Source organism: Mustela nivalis (assembly GCF_964662115.1).
Source record: "Mustela nivalis genome assembly, chromosome: 2".
In the NCBI taxonomy this organism is placed as follows: Eukaryota; Metazoa; Chordata; class Mammalia; order Carnivora; family Mustelidae; genus Mustela; species Mustela nivalis.
The window spans coordinates 73,441,530-73,467,256 of NC_139021.1; the positions used below are offsets into that span (position 1 = coordinate 73,441,530).

At 38.2% G+C, this 25,727-nt stretch overlaps 1 protein-coding gene across 1 annotated transcript in view; it reads left to right on the forward strand.

The window, feature by feature from the left end:
• Positions 1–25,727, forward strand: part of CRH (corticotropin releasing hormone) — a 189,697-nt gene that overhangs the window by 30,750 nt on the left and 133,220 nt on the right. Inside the window, exons 3-4 of the mRNA XM_082719166.1 lie at positions 8,233–8,329; positions 13,725–13,777. The gene's annotated coding sequence lies outside the window, so the exon portion shown is untranslated. The remainder of the gene's footprint in view (positions 1–8,232; positions 8,330–13,724; positions 13,778–25,727) is intronic.

Consider the following 25,727-nt stretch of genomic DNA (forward strand, 5'->3'; position numbering starts at 1 on the left):
TTTATCCCCAGGGTCAGGTCTGTGAATCGCCAGGTTTACACACTTCACAGCACTCACCATAGCACATACCCTCCCCAGGGTCCATAACCCCACTCCCCCTCCCAAAACCCCTCCCCCCAGCAACCCTCAGTTTGTTATGTGAGATTAAGAGTCACTTATGGTTTGGGTCCCTCCCAATCCCATCTGGTTTCATTCATTCTTATCCTACCCCCTTAAGCCCCCATGTTGCATCACCACTTCCTCATATCAGGGAGATCATATAATAGTTGTCTTTCTCCGATTGACTTATTTCGCTAAGCATGATACCCTCTAGTTCCATCCATGTCGTCGTAAATGGCAAGATTTCATTTCTTTTGATGGCTGCATAGTATTCCATTGTGTATATATACCACATCTTCTTGATCCATTCATCTGTTGATGGACATCTAGGTTCTTTCCATAGTTTGGCTATTGTGGACATTGCTGCTATAAACATTCGGGTGCATGTGTCCCTTCAGATCACTATGTTTGTGATCTGATAGGATATATTTAGGATAAATACCCAGTAGTGCAATTGCTGGGTCATAGGGTAGTTCTATTTTCAACATTTTGAGGAACCTCCAAGCTGTTTTCCAGAGTGGTTGCACCAGCTTGCATTCCCACCAACAGTGTAGGAGGGTTCCCCTTTCTCCACATCCTTGCCAGCATCTGTCATTTCCTGACTTGTTAATTTTAGGCATTCTGACTGGTGTGAGGTGATAGCTCATTGTGGTTTTGATTTGTATTTCCCCGATGCCGAGTGATGTGGAGCACTTTTTCATGTGTCTGTTGGCCATCTGGATGTCTTCTTTGCAGAAATGTCTGTTCATGTCTTCTGCCCATTTCTTGATTGGATTATTTGTTCTTTGGGTGTTGAGTTTGCTAAGTTCTTTATAGATTTTGGACACTAGCCCTTTATCTGATATGTCATTTGCAAATATCTTCTCCCATTCTTTCAGTTGTCTTTTGGTTTTGTTCACTGTTTCCTTTGCTGTGCAAAAGCTTTTGATCTTGATGAAATCCCAATAGTTCATTTTTGCATTTGCTTCCCCTGCCTTTGGCGATGTTCCTAGGAAGATGTTGCTGCGGCTGAGGTCGAAGAGGTTGCTGCCTGTGTTTTCCTCAAGGATTTTGATGGATTCCTTTCTCACATTGAGGTCCTTTATCCATTTTGAGTCTATTTTCATGTGTGGTATAAAGAAATGGTCCAATTTCATTTTTCTGCATGTGGCTGTCCAATTTTCCCAAGATCATTTATTGAAGAGGCTTTTTTCCATTGGACATTCTTTCCTGCTTTGTTGAAGATTAGTTGGCCAGAGAGTTGAGGGTCTATTTCTGGGCTCTCTATTCTGTTCCATTGATCTATTTGTCTGTTTTTGTGCCAGTACCATGCTGTCTTGATGATGACTGCTTTGTAATAGAGCTTGAAGTCTGGAAATTGTGATGCCACCAACTTTGGCTTTCTTTTTCAATATTCCTTTGGCTATTTGAGGTCTTTTCTGGTTCCATATAAATTTTAGGGTTATTTGTTCCATTTCTTTGAAAAAACTGGATGGTATTTTGATTGGAATTGCATTAAATATGTAGATTTCTTTAGGTAGCATAGACATTTTCACAATATTTGTTCTTCCAATCCAGGAGCATGGAACATTTTTACATTTCTTTGTGTCTTCCTCAGTTTCTTTCATGAGTGCTTTATAGTTTTCTGAGTATAGATTTTAGCCTCTTTGGTTAGGTTTATTCCTAGGTATCTTATAGTTTTGGGTGCAATTGTAAATAGGATTGACTCCTTAATTTCTCTTTTTTCTGTCTTGTTGTTGGTGTACAGAAATGCAACTGATTTCTGTGCATTGATTTTATATCCCTTTACTGAATTCCTGTACAAGTTCTAGCAGTTTTGCAGTGGAGTCTTTTGGGTTTTCCACATATAGTATCATATCATCGGCAAAGAGTGATAGTTTGACTTCTTCTTTGCCGATTTGGATGCCTTTAATTTCTTTTTGTTGTCTGATTGCTGAGGCTAGGACTTCTAGTACTATGTTGAACAGCAGTGGTGATAATGGACATCCTTGCCATGTTCCTGAACTTAGTGGAAAAGCTTTCAGTTTTTCTCCATTGAGAATGATATTTGCGGTGGGTTTTTCATAGATGGCTTTGATAATATTGAGGTATGTGCCCTCTATCCTTACACTTTGAAGAGTTTTGATCAGGAAGGGATGCTGTACTGTGTCACATGCTTTTTCAGCATCTATTGAGAGTATCATATGGTTCTTGTTCTTTCTTTTATTAATGTATTGTATAACATTGATTGATTTGTGGATGTTGAACCAACCTTGCAGCCCTGGAATAAATCCCACTTGGTCATGGTGAATAATCCTTTTAATGTACTGTTGAATCCTATTGGCTAGTATTTTGGTGAGAATTTTCGCATCTGTGTTCATCAAGGATATTGGTCTGTAGTTCTCTTTTTTGTTGGGATCCTTGTCTGGTTTTAGGATCAAGATGATGCTGGCCTCATAAAATGAGTTTGGAAGTTTTCCTTCCTATTCTATTTTTTGGAACAGTTTCAGGAGAATAGGAATTAGTTCTTCTTTAAACATTTGGTAGAATTCCCCCGGGAAGCCATCTGACCGTGGGCTTTTGTTTGTTTGGAGATTTTTGATGACTGTTTCAATCTCCTTACTGGTTATGGGTCTGTTCAGATTTTCTTTTTCTTCCTCATTCAGTTGTGGTAGTTTATATGTTTCTAGGAATGCATCCATTTCTTCCAGATTGTCAAATTTGTTTGCGTAGAGTTGCTCATAATATGTTCTTATAATGTTTGTATTTCCTTGGTGTTAGTTGTGATCTCTCCTCTTTCATTCATGATTTTATTTATTTGGGTCCTTTCTCTTTTCTTTTTGATAAGTCGGGCCAGGGGTTTATCAATCTTATTAATTCTTTCAAAGAACCAGCTCCTAGTTTTATTGATTTGTTCTATTGTTTTTTTGGTTTCTATTTCATTGGTTTCTGCTCTGATCTTTATGATTTCTCATCTCCTGCTGGGTTTAGGGTTTCTTTCTTGTTCTTTCTCCAGCTCCTTTAGGTGTAGGGTTAGGTTGTATACTTGAGACCTTTCTTGTTTCTTGAGAAAGGCTTGTACCGCTATATATTTTCCTCTCAGGACTGCCTTTGCTGTGTCCCACAGATTTTGAACCTTTGTGTTTTCATTATCATTTGTTTCCATGAATTTTTTCAATTCTTCTTTATTTTCCTGATTGACCCATTCATTCTTTAGAAGGATGCTGTGTAGTCTCCATGTATTTGGGTTCTTTCTAAATTTCCTCTTGTGATTGAGTTCTAGTTTCAGAGCATTGTGGTCTGAAAATATGCAGGGAATGATCCCAATCTTTTGATACCGGTTGAGACCTGATTTAGGACCGAGGATGTGATCTATTCTGGAGAATGTTCCATGTGCACTAGAGAAGAATGTGTATTCTGTTGCTTTGGGATGAAATGTTCTGAATATATCTGTGATATCCATCTGGTCCAGTGTGTCATTCAAGGCCTTTATTTCCTTGTTGATCTTTTGCTTGGATGATCTGTCCATTTCAGTGAGGGGAGTGTTAAAGTCCCCTACTATTATTGTATTATTGTTGATGTGTTTCTTTGATTTTGTTATTAATTGGTTTACATAGTTGGCTGCTTCCACGTTGGGGGCATAGATATTTAAAATTGTTAGATCTTCTTGTTGGACAGATCCTTTGAGTATGGTATAATGTCCTTCCTCATCTCTTATTATAGTCTTTGGCTTAAAATCTAATTGATCTGATATAAGGATTGCCACCCCTGCTTTCTTCTGATGTCCATTAGCATGGCAAATTTTTTTCCACCCCCTCACTTTAAATCTGGAGGTTTCTTTGGGTCTGAAATGAGTTTCTTGTAAGCAACATATAGATGGGTTTTGTTTTTTCATCCATTCTGATACCCTGTGTCTTTTGATTGGGGCATTTAGCCCATTTACATTCAGGGTAACTATTGAGAGATATGAATTTAGTGCCATTGTATTGCCTGTAAGGTGACTGTTACTGTATATTGTCCTGTTCCTTTCTGATCTACTACTTTTAGGTTCTCTCTTTGCTTAGACAATCCCTTTCAATATTTCCTGTAGAGCTGGTTTGGTGTTTGCAAATTCTTTCAGTTTTTGTTTGTCCTGGAAGCTTTTTATCTCTCCTTCTATTTTCAATGATAGCCTAGCTGGATATCGTATTCTTGGCTGCATATTTTGCTTGTTTAGTGCTCTGAATATATCATGCCAGTTCTTTCTGGCCTTCCAGGTCTTTGTGGATAAGTCTGCTGCCAATCTAATATTTTTACCATTGTATGTTACAGACTTCTTTTCTCGGGCTGCTTTCAGGATTTTCTCTTTGTCACTAAGACTTGTGAATTTTACTATTAGGTAACGGGGTGTGGACCTATTCTTGTTGATTTTGAGGGGGGTTCTCTGCACCTCATGGATTTTGATGCTTGTTCCCTTTGCCATATTAGGAAATTCTCTCCAATATACCTTCTGATCCCCTCTTTCTTCTTCTTCTGGAATCCCAATTATTCTAATGTTGTTTCATCTTATGGTGTCACTTATCTCTTGAATTATGCCCTTGTGGTCCCGTGGCTGTTTGTCCCTCTTTTGCTCAGCTTCTTTATTCTCTGTCATTTGGTCTTCTATATCGCTAATTCTTTCTTCTGCCTCATTTATGCTAGCAGTGAGAGCTTCCATTTTTGATTGCACCTCATTGATAGCTTTTTTGATTTCAACTTGGTTAGATTTTAGTTCTTTTATTTCTCCAGTAAGGGCTTTTATATCTCCTGAGAGAGTTTCTCTAATATCTTCCATGCCTTTTTTGAGCCTGGCTAGAACCTTGAGAATCATCATTCTGAACTCTATATCTGACATATTACCAATGTCTGTATTGATTAGGTCCCTAGCCTTCGGTACTGCCTCTTGTTCTTTTTTTTTGTGGTGAATTTTTCCGCCTTGTCGTTTTGTCCAGATAAGTGTATATGAATGAGCAAGTAAAATACCAAAAGGGTGGCAAAGACCCCAGGAAAATACTTTAGCCAAATCAGAAGAGACCCCAAATCGTGGGGGGGGGGGATAGGGGATAAAAAGAGGTTCAGAAAAAAAAAAGAAACAAAAAAAGAAAATGAATAAAGAAAAAATATAAAAAAGAACATATATATATATATATATATATATATATATATATATATATATATTAGATAAACTAGTTAAAAAACGTTAAAAAAGAAAAGGGTAAAAGTTAAAAAAAATTTAGCAGAAGAAAAAAAAATTGAAAAAACCCACAAATTAAATTAACTGCAAGACTAATGAATTATGGGGAGAAAGCCATGAGTTCAGTGCTTTGGTTTCTCCTCCTCTGGAATTCCGCTGCTCTCCTTGGTAGGTGAACTTGGTCCTGGCTGGATTTCTTGTTGATCTTCTGGGGTAGGGGCCTGTTATAATGAATCTCAAGTGTCTTTGCCCCAGGCGGAATTGCATCGCCCTTACCAGGGGCCGGGCTGAGTAATCCGATAGGGTTTGCTTTCTGAACTTTTGTTCCCTGAGCACTTTCTGTAGAGTTCCGGAGGATGGGAATGAAAATGGCAGCCTCCTAGTCTCCGGTCAGAGGAGCCAAGAGCTCTGGGCCCCACTCCTCAGTGCGCCCTCAGAAAATAGCGCCCAATAACTCCCATCTCCCTGGCCTCCGGCTGCGCTCTGAGCTCACCCAGGCTGTGACCGGTTCAAGGTAACCCCGAGCTGAGAGCTCACTCCTCGGCTTTGTCTCTGTAGCTGGCTTCCCCGTTCTAATACCTGCAAGCTCTGCGACACTCAGACACCCCCGATCCTTCTGTGACCCTGCAGGACCTGGGGCCATGGTGACCCTGCATGGGCTTCACCCCGGTTTAGCCTCTGGAGCGATGTCCCTCAGTTGAACAGACTTTTAAAAGTCCCGATTTTGTGCTGTGTTGCTCCGCCGCTTGCCAGGAGCCAGTCCCTCCCCCCAGCGGTCTATCTTCACGTCACTTTGGATTCACTTCTCCGCCAGTCCTACCTTTAAGAAAGTGGTTGATTTTCTGTTTCTAGAATTGCTGTTCTTATTCTCTTCGATCTCCTGTTGGATTTGTAGGTGTTTGCAATGTTTACATAAGCTAGCTGATCTCCTGCTACCTGATGTAGCCTCAGCCTGCTACTTCTCCGCCATCTTGACTCCTCCCCTTTTAATTTTTTTTAATTGAGATATAGTTGACATATATTGTTGTGTAAGTTTAAAGTTATGAAATGTTGATTTATTTCTGTATATATTGCAATATGATTACCAGTGTAGCATTAATGAACACCTTCATCATGTCACATAATTATCATTTTTTTTTTGTGGTGAGAGCAATTAAGACCTAGTCTTTTATCAACTTTAAAGTTTATAATACCGTATCATTGACTATAATCACTCTGCTATGAATTAGATCTCCAGAACTTATTTATTAGTTGCAAGTTCATATCCTTAAACAAGTTCTCCCAATTCCGCCACTCCCCCATCCCACCTGCCAAGCTCCTGATAATCACCCATCTGGTTCTTGTTTTTATGAGTTCAGCTTTTTTAGATTACAGATTTAAGTGATATCATAGAGAATTTATCTTTCTCCGTCTGACTTATCTCACTGGTGTAATGCCCTAAAGGTCCATCCATGTTGATGCAAATGGTAGGACTTCTTTCTCATGATTGAATAATATTCCATTTTCTATACATACAACATCTTCTTTATCTGTTAATCTGTTGATGGACACTTAAGTTGTTTCCATATCTTGGCTGTTGTGAATAATGCTGTAATAAACATCTCCTCAATATCCTGTTTTCATAACTCCTAGAAGTAAATATGGTGAAGAAGCTCAATGACATTGGTTTTGGCAATTATTTCTTGACACTGACACCAAAAGCACAAGTAACTAAAGAAAAAATAAATAGCACTACATCAAACAAAAAAGCTTCTGCACAGCAAAGGAAACTATCAACAAAATGAAAAGGCAACCTACAAAATGGAACAAAATATTTGCCACTATATATTGGATAAGGGGTTGTTGTCCTTGTTGATGCTCAGACTTTTCAGATAATGAAATTTGTTTTTGCCTTTATGACAAGAGGAAATTATCAAAACCTCTGACTTACTATCATTTTCATAAGAATTCAGGTATTCTATCAGTTTTGTTTTTGCTGCTATTGTTGTTATTTGGGCATTTCCCATCATACACTTTTCTAGATCCAGGAGTAGGAAGATAAAATGGCCAAATGGTGGTTTATGATGTTTGGTGTTTTAATAGTCACCTTGTGTGATTCGGATGAAATATATGTAAGTACGTATTGTGATAGGGAGAGCCAGAGCAGTAACTAGAGGTCATATGGTAAAATCAAAGAACTGAAAATGGATTTTAATAAAAAATTGTCTTGGTTACTTACTCAATTTTGGTGTATTGGTTTCCTTGGTACTCTCCCTGTTTGTGTCCTAGAGAAGGATGGAATCTTCCTCCAGCAGGCCATCTTTCTCCTTGCCCATGTACTAGTAATGAAAGAATCGGAGTTTTAGAGGAGAGCCTTCTTGCCAATGAGCTCTTTTCTTGATCCTGTCAGACAACTGTCAGAAACCTTGAGAGGAGATACCAGTATTTCCCATCTTTATCCCATCTTTTTTTTTTTTCTTTTCCCATTATTTTGGTCACTTATATGTATCTTTCAAAAGAGGGTTTGATATTTTTCAATACAAGTGGAGAGAGGCAGTCAAGATAGGGAGAGTTGAGGCTGGAGGTGGGAGGAAAATATGGGAGGACAGATCTAGGGTGCAGTATTTTCATTAATATATAGTACAGTGAACAGAGACTGGACTGGTGGACAGAAAACTAATGCTTTGGTTGTCCTTGTCTCTACTAACACGAACAACTTGTTGAGGGCTCGTATACAAAGCTAAATGCTTTGCTGCTAGTACCTCATCAAATTCTTACAGCACCCCAGGCATTGTCCCATATCTTCACTTTATAGTTAAGGAAATTCAGATCTACAGAGTAACTCCAGTAAGATCATACAGCAAGAAGGAGCAGAAACTGGAATTCATACTCTGTTGTATGCTCATACTCTGCTATTTTCTATCTTCCAGAATATAATTTGTGCTTTCCTCAACCCTATACAGCTTCACAAAGGAATCCACATATGGTCTGAAAACCGCCTCCCTACGTCAACTGGCCAGTTGGAGCCCCGGAGTCTTGTGCCTCCAAAGAAGTTGGCAGGTATGGATGACTATGCTTGGATTCTGAATATCTGAATTTTCTTCACATTGTGGAAGTTGCTCTATAGGATACTTCGGCTCCTATTGTCCCAGCAGAGATTGTGCTATTGTTAGAAGAGAGAAGCTTGCCAGACCTCTATTTTTACAGCTCCACATATTCGTATGCAGTTGTCATCAAGTTGTTACTTTAATACCACAGTCAATCATATGTAACGTTACAGCAAAACACACCTGACATGCTCATTAAAACAAATATCACATTTGCATAATCACTGTTGATGGAGAGATACACACACAGAGGCAGCTGGAAAACTAATGAGGTTTGTGTAAGCAGCAGCCATCCTCCTCATGCACACATGTTCTAGGAACTTTTGTGGAACTTCCTAGCCTCTCCTACCTTCCTACCCTCAATTCTCTTAGAATAGTCTGAACTGGTATCATTAACTGGAAAATTGTAGCAGAGAATGGAGGGGAGTGATATGAGAGAAACAGAAGCTAGTAGTGAGAGAAGGTGAGATTATTGGAAAAAAGGGGTATTTCAGAGTGGGTATTACTAAATAAGAGTGAGGCCAAAGCAGGGCCTTCAGATAGGGAAGTCATCTGTTATGATGATATGATAGTTTTGTGTTGAAGAAGGGGATGGTTTATTTAGTGCAGCTTCCAAGGGCAGAAAGGAGCCTGCCACACCAGGCCCACCCACGGTGGAACCGGCTGGAAGGTCCAGGGTCTGCTGTCTGATTACCAGGAATGGGAAGCACAAGATGTGCAGAATGATTTCTGAAATGCTTTCAGTAAGTCATATCATTTGATCATCCTGACCCTACTGTGAGATAGTTATTACCCCACTTTTTGCAGGTGAGGATCCCAAGGCTGTAAATAAATAGTAAGCAACCTGCCCAAGTTTACATAGCCAGGAAGTCTCAACATGGAGACTGGAACTTCTGACTTTAAGGGCCTCAGGTATCAAGTAAGTATCCCAAGATCCCATAACCAAAAGATCCTGATCCTGGGACCAAGGTGGGGAGAATGGAGAATAGGACCGCTATTAGTTTGACAAAGCACTGTGCTGGGCTTTTTAACAATCTTGTGAAAGCAGGATTATGATCTACCTTTAAAAAAGTAGTTCAGCTTTGGGGCAGGGCTGGATCTACTTGGGTGGTAGTGAAGTGGCCTCTGCCTCAGGGGCAGAGACATAATAAGCAGGTCATCCCAAGTCTACTGAAGTAGTTTATTAACTGGATTCCATTTCTTTGCTTTGATCTAGAATCCAAACTCCATAGTGAACTTTCCAGAATAAATCTCTGATCATATTACCTCCTTGCTTATATCTTCAGTAGGTTATATTCTCCTGCTCTCTGTAAATAATCAGAATCTTTGAGGAGGCCCCACAAGGCAAGGTATAGCCCCTCCCTACATGGCCAAACCTCATTTTGCCTTGTGTTTTACTTCTTCCTCTGTGTTCTAGCTATACTGATAGGAGCCACATGCTCTCTTACTCTGTTCAGTCCTCAGATATTACAGATGAGACAACAGATTAAAGGATATTAAATGGTTTGCTTAAGATCAAAGCAGACTCTTGTTTTCCAAGTCAGTGCTCCTTCTACCACACAGCCTACACTGCTTTAGTTCATGAGTGTTATACTATTCTAATGTGACCAAGAGAGCCCCACAGAAAAGAATGAAACAAATAGTGTGTGACTGCTTATTCAACACTATAAAACCATTAATTTTAGTTAATTAAGTTCTTTTTAAAAATTCAGGATAGAGTCAGAGTCCGATAAAGCTAATAATAGTGTCTTAGGATGAAAAATCTTTAGAACACCTTCAGTCCATCAAATCATTTGAAAAATGCTCGTGTATTATCCTTGGCTAATGATAGGATGATAATGTGAAGTAAAGATTAAAGGTCAGTTGTCAAATGTAGCTATTAGGCAGAAAAAAGTCTTCCAGACAGTGTTTCCTGAAACCTTTTGAGCCCTGACATGGTTGATGAACAGAGTGGGTTAGAGCTATGAATCATCAGAGCCTCATGTCCGACAATGTTTCCTTGGGTAGCAGCCTGGATCTGTTCAAGTCCCAAGTTATCTGATGGTCCTTTGTTAAACTGCTTCAGAGTATAATTTGTCACCCTATTATTGATGGAAGGCCAAAAATGACACTGCTCAATTGTGAAAAGCTTTGGGGGCTATTATGGGAAAGTGCTTATTTCATGAATTAATTCCCTTTGCTGCCAGGGAGAACCAAGTTAATGCTTTCACTCAGTTGGGAAGATATGGGCAGTCTATAAGAATGATCTTGAGGTGGGAAATGATGAAATGATCATTGTCAGAGGTATAATGCATGTCACATTGTGAATAGCTGTGCTCCATTCGATGAATCCTTGGTGAGGCATTGAAGAGATAAGCGTTTTCAGCCTCTTTATCCTTTAGGACTTTTAAAAGTTTTAGAATTTTAAAAACAAGCATTGGAAATGACCCCTTCAAAGTATTTTTCAAGTTTATCAAAGATTACCATGGCAACTAAATTACCAAGTGACTAAAGGGAGTGTGTTTAATGACATTTTTCGGCCCATGTACAAATTCCCTATTTATTAAAGAGGAAATACCAGAGATTGAGACTATCATGCTCTTTGTAGAGGCAGAGAATGAACATTCTCTGGGGGAGGTATATTCCTTAGCAATATGAAGGAAGCGTGTCAAAAGCGTCCATATTCGTTTTTACAAAACTGCCTCATGACATTAAAAGTATGACATTGTTCAGTGGGACATTATTGCTTCTTGCATGAAAGTCATAAAGGCAAATTTTTAACCATAGGAATAGCTTTGAGATGATCTGGTGATAGCTTCTTTCTTATATGCATTTTTGTGTTCATCTATATTCATTGCATTGAATTTCATACTCTTCTGGGTGATTTTTTTCATGATCTGAAAGTGGAAGGAGGAACCAAAATCAAGCCCTTTTTCCTCTAAATTTTAAATTCCAATATAGTTAACATCCAGGATTATATTAGTTTCATGTATATATTGTAGTGATTCCATATAAAGTCAAGTCTTATTACACATTTTCAGAGGATATTACACAATTGCTGCTCTGGGATTTCACTTAAACTTTTATACACCCAGTTTTTTGTTTGTTATTACATATATATTCTTAGAGAACTTGTTTCTTTGTAATGTACTACAAGCATTTATCATTAAAATATACTAACCTATTACTTAAAAAGAAAATCTCTAAAAGGGGCACCTGAACTTGTTGTAATGAGTACTGGGTGTTATGTGCAACTGATGGATCACTAAATTCTACCCCTGAAACTAAGAACAGAGTGTATGTTAACTAAATTGAATTAAAAGGTGGGGGGCACCTGACTGGCTCAGTCAGTAGAGCATACAACTCTTGATTATGGGGTCCTGAGTTTGAGCCCCACATTGGGTGTAGAGTAGTACTTAAAAAAAAAAAAGTCTTTAAAATACACTAATCTTTCATGAGGAAAATAGCAGTAAAACTATTTGAAATGGAAGTTTTAATTTTATTTTCTAAATTAAAGTGTTTATAACAAGTGCAGATGTGTCTCAGTAAGTGAACCTGGGTTCATTTATTTATACACTCAGGTGATTTTTCTTTCTAGACTCCATTTGAAATCACCACATCATTATATAGATAGAAGTATAGATTCTTATGGTTGGAAGGGACTTAAAAAGTAATCTAGTTTGAGCCCCATACCCACCGCATTTCAGTTCTAATACTTCTACTGACAGGGACATTGCTATCCCCAGAGACAGACCACCCCATTACTAGACAGCAATAATGGTTAAAAAATTCTTTCTTTTATTAAACTAAAAATGGATACCGGAAAACTTGCATTTGCTGAACCTTGCTTCATTTTCTGGATAGATGAAAACATAGTATGTCCAAAATAACAAAAATGATGGACTTCCAGTGGATTATTTAAATACCACTGGGCCAGAAGTTAAAGGCTTAACATTGTGTTCAGCATTTTACCTTTAGATTACAGTATATACTACTATGTATTTTCTGATTTAATTCTCACAACAGCCTCATGAGATACATATTATTAGTATCAGGGCTTGGCTGATAAGGAAACTAAAGCTCAGAGTGGTGAACCAAAATGTCTGAGATTCTGGGGCTGATATTCCAATTCCCATCCAATTCCCTGAACTCTAGATTCCATGTTATTAATCACCACAGTAGACTGGTTCTGATTTACTAATAAACCTATTAAAGGGCCACATATGGTACCAAATGCATGATTTTAGATATGATCTCACTTGCATGGAGCAGGGTAGAACTCACTTTATTTTGGAGACTTTGCTTCTGATAATGTAACCAAGATCTTACTATTTGGCAAGCACATCATCCTATTGGCCATCAAACAATTTCTTGGTTCTTAAAATTTGTGCTCTTATCAGGATATATCTTCCCAGATATACTTGTGTGGTTTGTCTTTTGGATAGGAGTGTAGGAATTTGCATTTATGTTAACTTTCATTTTCTTATACTTGGGTTATCATTTAACATCTAAATTCTGGCATCCAGCACCATTAGCTTTTTTCTTGGCTTCCTGGGGTTCCTCATAAGGAACCAGGCAGGGTTCCTCATAAGATTTGCTGGGATGCTCTTTTTTTTTTTAAAGATTTTATTTATTTATTTGACAGAGAGAGACACAATGAGAGAGGAAACACAGGCGAGGTAGCGGGAAAGGGAGAAGCAGGCTTCCTGCCAAGCAGGGAGCCCGATGTGGGGCTTGATTCCAGGATCCGGGGATCATGACCTGAGCCAAAGGCAGACACTTAACAACTGAGCCACCCAGGCGCCCCTGGTGCAATGTTCTTTATTGTGTTTTCATTTTGACGACAGTTTAGGAAATAGGAGTAAACATTTTCTGGCTAATCCTAATGGCCATGTTATTACCAAATACAGATATGTAATCTGTATCACATAATAGCACAAATTGTGCTAATACTGTGTTATAACTCATGGGTATAGTACAGAGAAAGACAATGGATAAGTAATGCATTTCACTCCAGGAAAAGGTCATAGCCATCATGGTGTACTGGACAAATGCAGTTTTCCCAGAAGTCGGTATATGATAGGTAAACTGAGTCATCATGCAGATAGTAGTATAGATATGTGGGACTCAACCTGTCATAGCTCAGTACCATATTCATGTTGGTTATTTGGTTTCAGGAAAATATCATGTATCACATTATATTGTTGTGTATCACATTATATTAATTCAATTTGTATTTTATTTGATTTTATAAGTTTTTGATTTTATAATAATATTAACTAATCATTCATTAATACTTTACATGGATTATTTAATTTAATCCTGAAGCAATGTATATAATAGTAATTATTATCATTCCTATTTTACAGATAAGGAGACCAAAACCTGAAGAGTTTAAGTAACACTCAAAAAGACACAATTTGTAAGAGGAATAATTAGTTTTAACTTAGATAGTCTGATTTTAAACATTCAATCTCTTAGTTGTTAGGTTTTATTTCATACATTTATGTTGTTTTTATATTGTATAGAAGCTAGAGTATAATTTACATGTGGCTAGTTTTGTGTTTGTATATATGTAAGTAGTCATTGTATATGTTTGATAAACTCTATCAAGGGCCTATTTAATCAAAAGTCTCTCTATGACAAGCAGTACTCAGGGTGTGAGACTTGGATGGCAATTGAAAGTCAGGGCCATGTACTAGGGAGACAAGGGATTGGTCATAGCCACAGACTGTGCTGGCCAGGGAGATGGTTTATTAGGCCATAGCAGGCCATACGGCTCCTGAGCCTCCTGAGGCTTCAGGACCATGACAACAAAGTGCTAGAATGAAGGTGGGAATTCTTTGCTGATTGAAATCAGAGTCAACACAGAGAGGTTTACTCCATATAATTTATGAATACATAAAATATACTTTAGAAAGATTTAATAGAGACTAAGAAATTAATAAAATTAAATTTGCATATGTAAAACCACTTAGTCTATTGAAATCTGTGCCCTGCTTTATAGCATTCTTTCTTTGGAAGGAATCTTGGAGCTGTTCTAGTGGTGTGATTCTCAGATGCATAGTTTTAGATTGGTTTCAAGTTGCCTGCAAGGGGGTTATGTATTTCCAGCCTCCATTCTGGACATTTGTATTTTGTAGATATGGGCTGGAATTTGGCAATTTTTACTAAAAACCAAAACTCCCCAAATGATTAAGTTGCATATAGCCAAGTTTGGGAACCCTTGACCTTGACGATCTCTGTCACTAGATGTGACTGCGATTAGTACAATTCATCAAGTATTTTCAGTTCTTCTCCTACCTGATCACGCGGTGGGATTGCCATTTCTCATCTTTTTTTGTGATTCAGGCCAGTAAGCTTTATGTAGAAAGGATATGTGTCATTTTAAACCAGGAACATTTAATTAATAATACTAGACTCTCAGGGGTCTCTCTTTGCCTCTGGGTTGCAAATCAGAAGCATTCAGGATGATGACTATTTCATCAGTCTAGGTCCCTGAGTGACCAGAGTGAACAGAACTACCCTGACACCTACAGAAGAATTGTAGCATGGGCAAGAAATACATCTTTATAGTGTTTAGCCACAAAGCCTTCCTTGAAGTGGGGGTCTGAGTGGCATAGCTCCATGTTTCTACATGTGGCTCCCTTTTTAAAAGGTATACAATCTTGGTTGGACATGTTACTTAAAATCTCAGTGGGGATTTGGTTTCCCTACCTGTTAAAATAGGGATAATAACTACCTATTTGTGAGGATTTTGTGAATTATTGGAAAACCCTTCAAACTGTGCCTGGCACATATTAAATGTTAGCTATTATTCTATTTAGGTAATCTTCCCCTCCCCTGATAGTACCTCATTTAATGGAGAAAGGTTGTAGCATTTTTAGAATTTGCAGGATATAGTTTGCACTCTGGAGAGAAGGTTTTGGCAGCCCTTTCTAAAAGAAATCATAATTGGAATATTTCATGTTCTCCCCTTGTCACTTGATATTATTTGATCTATACTGCCAGCAGAATGTGCTAATGACCTCTGAGTAATAGAATATTAACAACTCCTAATATGAACATCATAGTCAGATAGCTATTTAGAAATGATTTGTAAATTACATGATTCGTTCTTAATACATGTGCATTCCCTTATAAAATAATATTTTAGGATTGATAATTAAGGGACTTGGTCTTTAACCCTCTAATGATTCATAAATGCTCATTTTCACTGATTTGTAAAAGTCTCAATGGAAATTTACGGCCTATTGGAGTTTTTTAGGTTCTATAGCTTTGAATTTTTCAAGGTTTCTTTGAAAAGCACTGAATATATCAAATAAAGCCCTTTAAACTTCATTCATGATTGAATTTGAAAGGATTATGCTCTCATCTGAGAAGTGGCAAATTACCAATGGTGATGATGCTATTGAATTACCAACTATGGAGAATTATTGAAGAAAATAGGTGGGGGATAAGGAAATGGGAAAAGGAGAATCTACTAGAGAGAAAGACCAATTACTTCTTTCCATCTCTTTGTTCACTGAAAAAAATATTAAACTAGCCCCCACTGTACCCTAGGCGGGATGCTGGGTGCTGAGATGAATAGAAAATGAACCTTCTTTTGAGGAGTTTATGGTCTGTTAGGAATTGCAGTTGATGGGGGTGCAGCGGGGAGATGTCCACAGTGTACTAGATACTATAACAAAGATACAAGGGGACATTGAGGTGGGATATCTGTCTTTAGGGGCTGGCCTGGGGAAAGGCAAAGAAGAGAGTGATGTCAGGGATGCTGTGGATCAAAAACACAAAGTACTTGAATGGTGTAAGACTGAGACCTGACTACTCAATAAGAGGGAGACTTTTTTTTTTTTTTTAAAGATTTTATTTATTTATTTGACAGACAGAGATCACAAGTAGGCAGAGAGGCAGGCGGAGGGGTGGGGAGAGCATGTTCCCCCCTGAGCAGAGAGTCCAACATGGGACCCAATCCCAGGACCCCAGGATCATGACCTGAGCAGAAGGCAGAGGCCACCCAGGCACCCCAAGAGTGAGACTTTCAAGGCCAGGTGGCAGGGAGAGCGGGACTATCCTTGGAAAAATAAGATATTTTGGGAAGATGATAGATTTGGTTTTAGACATGTTAGTTTCAAGCACGTTGGAATATCTAGGAGGAGATACCTATCAGGAAGGTATATAGACTTGTGAGGGAATTCATGGATCAGAAATAAAAAGAAAACAAAGGTTGCATTGACGAGTTGAAAACAAAGTATATATTTAGTTAATCAATTTGAGAACAAATGTGTATTAAGGTATCCCAACGTAAAATTTTCATAATTCTATTATTTATTACATTGGATTTTACCCAGTTGAAATGGCTGAAATGAACCACATGGTTATATGCTTAAAGCCTCAGTTGCTAGTTATGTCCGTATCTGATTTGCTTAATTTTTCTATGACTGCCTAAACATAGAAGTATGAGGCTTGCTAATCTTTTAAAAAATGTAAAATATCACTTGCTTGTCAAAATTTAACTAATGGAGAACTGTATAAAGAGTGAAAGTCTGCTTTCTCCAGGCACCAGCCCATCCTACTCCCCAGAGCTAATGATTGCCAGCATTTGGTTTCTATCATTCTGGTCTTTTAAGTACAAATTTAAATATCTATCTATATATTTTGTACAAGTGAGTTAATATAGTAGATGCTACCTTGAATCCCTTTTTTTTTTCACAGAATGGTATATTAAGGATTTTTTACCTTGTTGAAACACATATATATTATTCTTCTTACCACAAAATATATACCTTTGTAAAAATGAATTCTAATTCATTTAACCATTCCTCTATAGATGCATGTTTACTTTGCTGTTTTTTTCAGTTACATAGTGTATCTGCCAACATCTTTACATATACATCTGTTTATTTCTAATAAGTGTCATAGAAGTGGAATCTCTAGTTCCAAGGGAATTCACATTTTTTAAAGTAAGCTCTATTCCCAAGGTGGGGCTCAAACTCACGACTCCAAGTTCAAGAGTTGCATGCTCCACTGATTGAATCAGCCAGGTACCCCAGGAATTCACATTTTAAGTTTTGATGCATTCAGCAAATTGCATCAAACGAAGTTATATCAATATATAGTCCCCTAAGAGTTTCTTTTTTTTTAAATAATTACAGCTGATTTTAATTGCATACAATGAAATTTGTGTCCATAGTTTCATTTAATCTGTAAAAGGGTCCTTTGAGAAGAGTACTATTATAATCTTTCTTTTTTTGAGGTAAGGGGAACTGAGGCTCAGAGAAATTGAATATGGCCAGAGTTATGTGGCTTGTAAGCAGTAGAGCCAGTATTTGAAACCAGTTTGATATGGGAACTCATGCCCTTAACCACTCCTGTTCTGCCTCTCCAAAGGAAAAAAGACCACAAACTTGCAGACTACAGGGGCCTCTAGATTATTGTTTGAGCCTCAAATTTAAGCAGTTACATAGAACTAAGGTGCAAGGCTTCGTTTGAATCAGATTGTCATTCTCCTGTGCTATACCTCTCTAGTCATCTTATCTTGCATCTTGCTCTAAAAAAGCTCAAAGACTCTTTATTGAACCTCATCCCCAAAGATCTAAGTTCCTGAGGGGCAAGAGAGTTCAGGCCAATGTTGGCTGTACTCACTGCAACTGTCTTCAGCATCTGCTGACAGTGGCATAGTTTGTGTTCATTATTCTGATGCAATGGGGTATCTGGGCAAGGGGCACAGAGGAGAGGAACATGGCCAAGACCCAATGGCTCTCCTTGTGAATATTTAAAAGCCATTTAAATAGATTTCTTTTTATCTCCTAATTTCCTATTGATGACAGCACTGAAACTACTTGTCTCATTTTTCAAATCAAAGCTTCCTAGAGCAGAATGGCCTGGAGACTGAACAGCTCTTGAGTCTCTATTAATCACAAGGGTAAGGGCCGGGAGCCCAGTAAGTTGTTCAGGGAGTGGAAAAGTACTTAAGACCACCTCTCCCTTCAGCTAGCCTCTTTGCATTGCTTCTTTGAGGCTGGGTTCTTGTGAAGGGTCTTTTTAGGTTTGTTTTTTTTTTTTTCCACAGAAATGATTTGATAAGTACTTTTTTTCAACAAATACCTATTGATTTCTCTCAAAGACCTTTGTTGGAATTAGGCAGGTGTGCTCTAGGCCCATCTGATGTGTCTGCTCTCAAAAGATAGGATTCTGAGAAGACATGAGGTCCTGAGCTAGAGTTCGCACTGGGCCATTGTCTCTCTTTGGTTTAGGAAAGAGTGATAGGAGTTGGAATCCTGCCTCAGCTACTGTTGCTTGGACAAGCAACTTAACTTTTATTTGTTCATCAGTAAAGACTTGGTGTGTCCCTATTGGGATAATAGTATCTGTCTCCCAGGGTTATTTTTAGGATGAGTGATAATCATCTCTTTTCTCTTTTTCATGTCAAATCATGTACCAGCTCTGTCCTTCGTCTATTGTGTAGCTATAGAATTTCCAGAGCAGTTGTGCTAGTTTGGTAGGTGTTGGGGCTTCAAGGCTATTCTCCAGAGCTCTATACATATAATCCTGAGAAACAGCATTTATTCATTTCAAAGCTTGTGTTGGGGTGCTGGTAGAGATTACATGGTGTGGGGCCTCTAAGGCCTCTAGACCCTCTTGGTTATTTACTATTTATCAACTTTAGTTCCATAAAATTGTGCAAGTTACTTAACCCCCCTCTCAATTTTTTCCATTGTATTTAGATCTTTAGTAATATACCACATAATAAAAAATAAATGAAAGAGACTGAGTTTTATGACTAGATGTTACTCATTGTGTCATCCTAGAACAGGGGGCTGGAGGAAGAGGCTGTTCTCCAAGGAGAACTGAGGTGGTTAGTGCTGGGCTTTTTCTCCCCCTGCCACCACCCTCCACCGTGTGCTGGGAAGGGGTCAATCATTTATTAAACTGATGACTATTTCCTAGATCAGAGGGCTCTAGCTCTATCCATATTGTTCCAAATGGCAAAAGTTCATTCTTTTTGATGGCTGAGTAATATTCCTCTCTGTGTGTGTGCCATATCCTCTTTATCCACTCATCAGTTGATGGACATTTGGGCTCTCTCCATAATTTGCCTATTGTTGATAATTCTGCTATAAACATTAGGGTGCATGTGCTTCTTAGAACCAGTATTTTTGAATCCTTGGGGATATATCTGGTAGTGCAATTGTTAGATCATTGGGAAGTTATATTTTTAACTTTTTGAGGAATCTCCAAACAAAAACAGACTTATGAATCAGTGGAACACAACAGATAACCCAGAAATGGACCTACAACTATGTGGTCAACTAATCTTTGACAAATCAGGAAGGAATATCCAGTGGAAAAAAGACAGTCTCTTCAACAAATGGGGTTGGGAAAACTGGACAGCTACATGCAGAGAAATGAAACTAGACCACTTTTTTGCACCATACAAATAAATAAGAAGTAAGATAAATTCAAAATAGGTGAAAGACCTCAGTGTGAGATAGGAAACCATCAAAATCCTAGAAGAGAACATAGGCAGAAACCTCTTTGTCCTTGGCCATGGCAACTTCTTATTGGACACATCTCTGGAGGCTAGGGCAACAGAAGGAAATGCGAACTATTGGGATTTCATCAAGATGAAAAGCTTCCACATAATAAGGGAAACAATCAAAAAAACTAAAAGGCAGCCCATGGAATGGGAGAAGATATTTACAAATGACATTTCTGATAGAATCTATGAAGAATTAAAGTAATCCAGTTAAGGAATGGGCAGAAAACGTGAATAGACACATTTCCAAAGAAGACATCCAGATGGCTAATGGCTACATAAAAAGATCTCAACATCGTTCATTATCAGAGAACTACAAATCACAACCACAATGTGACACCACCCCACACCTGTCAGAATGGCTAAAATTAACAACATAAGAAACAACAGGTCTTGGTGAGGATGTGAAGAAAGGGGCACCCTCTTACACTGTTGGTAGGGATGTAAATTGGTTCAGCCACTCTGAAAAACATTTTTGAGATTTCTCAAAAAATAAAAAACAGAACTCCCTATGATCCAGCAATTGTGCTACTAGTTATTTACCCAAAGGATACAAAAATACAGATTTGAAGGAGTACATGCATCCCAATGTTTATAGCAGCATCATCGACAATAGTCAACCTATGGAAAGAGCTCAAATGTCCATTGACTGATGAAGAGATAGAGAAGATGTGGTGTGTTCGTGTGTGTGTGTGTGTGTGTGTGTGCGCATGCGCACACACGTGTGCATGTATGCCCAGTGGAATATTACTCAGCCATTAAAAAGTATGAAGTCTTACCATGTGCAATGATGTGGATGGAGCTAGAGTGCATTATAGTAAGTGAAATAAGTTAGAGAAAGACAAATACATATGATCTCACTTATATTTGAAATTTAAGAAAGAAAACAGATGACCATATGGGAAGGAGGAAAAGAAAGGAATGAGAGAGGGAAACAAGCCATAAAGTGACTCTTAATGATAGAGAACAAACTGAGGATTGGTGGTGGGAGGTAGGTGGGAGATGGGCAGGTTGAGTGATGAGTATTAAAGATGACACTTGTTGTGATGGGCACTGTGTTTTATACATAAATGATGAATCACTGAATTTTACTTAGAAACCAATATTGCGCTGTATGTTAACAAAATTTAAATTAAAAAAAAATTATTACTCTATCTATAATTTATCCCTAGGTGGTTACACAGGAAATTGGTAACATTTGTTTCCCCAAAGGAAAGGAGCTACATGGAGGGAACAGAGATTTGAGGAGGTGTTTTCATGATATACTATCTGTTATCTGTGCTTTTGAATCTTAAAATATATGAATGCAATATTTATTGAAAAAATCATAAAATTAAAAAAAAAAACTATAGATGGTGACATGAGAAATGGTGGTAGACCCCTTGTCTGGACTTTCTGTATGGAAAAAGGAACTCTCTTGGGCAAGTGGCAGCTAGAACAGGAGAGAATGGTGGTTGGGACCACAGCATCTGGCTTGGGGAGGATATACATGCTTCTTGTGGCAGGAGAGACCAGGCAAACAGACAGACCAAATGCCTTGAATAAAGCTATGCTGCTGACTCTGCTAGTCTCTTCCTTCCCTCCTAGAACTTGGGTGTGTCTGAGAGCCCAAGATATTTATCTAACAAATTTATTAGTTTTTTACATAATACAAAAATAGTACATATTCATTGTAGTAATTTGTCAAATATAGATGATGAAAAAAATATTTGTAATCCAATTATAAAGATACTATTACATTTTAATGCACCCTCTATTATTTATCATATGTATAGAATATGTATATGTGCACACATGTACATGTAGGAGATTACGCAATGAATACTGCTTTGTAACCTGCCTTTTTCCAGTGAAGATTTCTTTCTTGAGGGGCTGGATAGGGAACAATGACAAAAAATGTTCTAAGATTTCTTCTTTTAATGTTGCTTCTGAAAGTTATAAGTAATAGGATAGAGAATTTTAGTCATTGAATAAATTTATTCATTCATTCATGCATGTATAACCAAGTATTCTTCCATCCTGACTAGCCAGTGACTGTGGTCTCAGGTCTCATTTCCTTTTTTTTTTTTTTTTTTTTAGGTCATTAAATTTATTTGACAGAGAGAGACACAGCGAGAGAGGGAATATAAGCAGGGGAAGTGGGAGAGGGAGAAGCAGGCCTCCCACGGAACAGGAAGCCCGATGTGGGGCTCTATCCCAGGACCTTGGGATCACAACCTGAGCTGAAAGCAGATGCCTAACTGACTCAGCCCCCAGGCACCACAGGTCTCGTTAACTTTAATAAAACTGAGCCCTCCAACACCTAGATTGGCAGGTAGCCCAGAATTTGTGACCCTGGGGCCCCTGAGGATTGGTTTCTTCTTTTCCTGTATCTTCTATCATTTCCTCTCCACTGGATAATTTCCATCAACATTCAGATATGTCGAAGCCTCTCTCATCTACCAATCATTCTCCCAAACCTGCTCTGTCCCCAACATTTTCCATATAAATCAGTGCTGTACTTACAGTTGCTTATGTCAGAAAGCTAGGAGTCAACCTTAATGCCTCTCTTTCTTTCTCCTTATATTTAACCCATTAGCAAGTCCTTTGGACTTTATCTCTATCTCCAGAATGTACTCCAGATTCATCTACTTTTCTCTATCTTCACTCTCATTATTGGCCTAGATATGGGAACAGCCTCCTTAACTGGTCTTCCTGTAATGCATTCTCTACACAGTAGCCAGTAAAACCTTTGGAGACAAATCTAAATCCAATTATCTCTTTCTTCTGCGTAAAACCGTTGATGACTTCTTCACATTTAAAAGAATATTCCCTTTCTTAAGAAGGCCTATGAGGCCTCTGGCCCTGTTTGCATCCCTGACCTTGTCTCATCTACTTTCCCCCGTTAGCCGCTCTGGCTTTTTCCTGTTCCTTGAACACTCTTCTATCTCTTGGGGCAGAGGAAACTTCACAAGGGCAGAGACCATGACTATCTTGTTTATTGCTGAATTTTCAGTGTTTATCTAGGTTCCATGAGTGTAGCAGTAGGTACTCCATACTTATTTTTGAAAGTAGGTAAATTTATGAGCCAGTGAGGATAATAAAGACAAATGCTCAAACTTTAAAAATACAAAGCCAAATGTGTTAAGAGAGCTTGAACTTAGTGGTTTGGGAGTTCATAGAGGGGATACTTATTGTGGCCAAGGAGGTCACCAAGGAGTTATAGATGAGGAAATGTTCAAACTGGACATCAAGGCTGGACTTAAAGATTCTCTAGACTTAAGAAAAAGAATAATGTTTGACCTGTGAAAATGGCTAAAATTAGCAATACAGGAAGCAACAGATGTTGGAGAGGATGCAGAGAAAGGTGAACCCTTTCACACTGTTGGTGGGAATGCAAATTGGTACAGCCATTCTGGAAAACAGGATAGAGGGTCCTCAAAAAGTTAAAAATAGAACTACCCTACAACCCCAAAATTGTACTACTAGATATTTACCCGAAGGCTACAAAAATACTGAATTGAAGAGGCTTACGTACCCTTATGTTTATAGCAGCATTACAATAATAGTGAAGTTATAGAAAGAGCCAAATGTCCAATTGATGAATGATAAAGAAGATGTGTGTGTGTGTGGTGGTTGCATATGATGGAATATTACTCAGCCATCACAAAGAGTGATATCTTGTCATTTGCAATGATATGGATAAGGCGAGAATGTATTATGCTAGGCAAAATAAGTCAAAGACAAATGTCATCTGATTTTACTCATGTGTGGAATTTAAGGGAAAAAAAACACAGATGAACATAAGGGAAGAGAGAAAAAAAAAAAGGAGGCAAACCACAAGAGACTTTTAACTGTAGAGAACAAACTGGGGGTTGCTGGAGGGGAGGTGGTGGGGGATGGGCTAAATGGGTGATAGCTATTAAGGGGGGCACTTGCGATGAGCACTGGATATTATATGTAAGTGATGAATCACTAAATTCTACTCCTGAAACAAGTGTTGTTAACATTAGGTTTATTCCAAGGTATCTTAAGGTTTTTGGAGTTATTGTAAGTGGAATAGATTCCATAATTTCTCTTTTTGCAGTTACATTGTTAGTGTATAGGAAAGCAACTAATTTCTGTGCATTGATTTTGTATCCTGCCACATTACTGAATTGCCGTATGAGTTCTAGTAATTTGGTAGTGGAGTCGTTTGGCTTTTCTACATAAGGTATCATGTCATCTGTGAAGAGAGAGAGTCTGACTTGTTAACTAACTAGAATTTAAATAAAAACTTGAGACAAAAAAGGAGTAATGTCTGAACAGAATGATGAGTTGTAATCCTGTCAAATTGGGACATAAGGTGTATGTAATGGACCCGTACAAGTTAGGGCTGGAAAGGTAATTCTGGATCTGATCATGGGGGATCTTGAATGCCAGGTTAGTGTTTGGCACCTTGAAAAAGGAGGCATACCCCTACCTTCCAGGGAGCAAAGTGATTAGAGTCCTAGGAAGATAAATTGGTCCATGGTCTTAGGTGGTCAACAGTGGAGATAAATGAAAAAAGAGGAAACAGATGTGAGAAACATCCTAAAGAAACTGTTTCCAGGAATTCATAACTGATAATTGATAGCTAAATATGAGATAAGGAACCAATGCAGATTTTAACTTGGGTGATTCAGAGAATGATGGTACTAATAATAGAAATAGAAAATCATAAAAAGAGGATTTTTTTGAGGGGAGAGATAACAAGTTTGGTTTGTAACTTATTGAATTTAAGGTACTAATGGAACATACAGTTTGTGATGGAATTTAGGACTCAAGGTAGGATGAGAAATGTAATTTTTACTCATTCATTCTTTTGTCCAGTGAATATTTATTGAGTACCTAGCACATGCTGGTCACTGTATCAATCATTTGAAATACAAAGATGAAAATTATAAACCCTAACTCTGCTATTTTTTTGCCATACCCAACTTTTTTTTTTTTTAAAGATTTTATTTATTTATTTGACAGACAGAGATCACAAGTAGGCAGAGAGGCAGGCGGCAGGTGGCGGGGTGGCGGGGTGGCAGGCTGGGGTGGGGGGGAAGCAGGCTCCCTGCTGAGCAGAGAGGCCCATGCGGGGCTTGATCCCAGGACCCTGAGATCATGACCTGAGCTGAATGCAGAGGCTTAACCCACTGAGCCACCCAGGTGCCCCCATACTCGACTTTTTAACTCAAGTCCAAGAGGAAGACACTTCTCTATTGATAATTCTAAATTATCAAGATCAACAGTGTAACTATTGTAATATGCATGAGTATTAATATATTTCATTTCTTTTATGATTATAGGCTTATATTAGAAGGGGTTTAATCATGCAAACATAATTGCTTATAATTTATAACCTAAGGTTCAAGGAAATCCTGATGTGATTATCTTAAGGAACATTTTGAGGATGTATATGTGTCTTTGACTTTGACAATGATTAGGTCATTTCTTCTGCATATCTGATAGTGAATTAGCACAGGAAAAAAAGCCCCAAAATACCAATATGCTGGAATTTGGAAGACGTTTGTTTCTCAGAGGGGTAAATTCTGTGGATAGTTTTAGTAAGGGTGTCATTTTGAAGCTAAATTCAAAGGGAAACCAATAGTGCCTATGTTCACTCTTGTAAGAAGCAGTGCTCGCTAATCACTAATGAGATTGTTGTTAACTATTTTTCTGATGGGAGATGACGGGGTATTGAAAGCAAGGTGAGGGAAATTGTGGGGAGTAATCAGGAGGCAGAAATTCAGGGCAATTAGGGAGAAACGTCTTGAGAAAAGGATACAAGTTATTTATAAACATGCACTTTAACTTTTTATCCTATTTTATTTGCACAACAGCG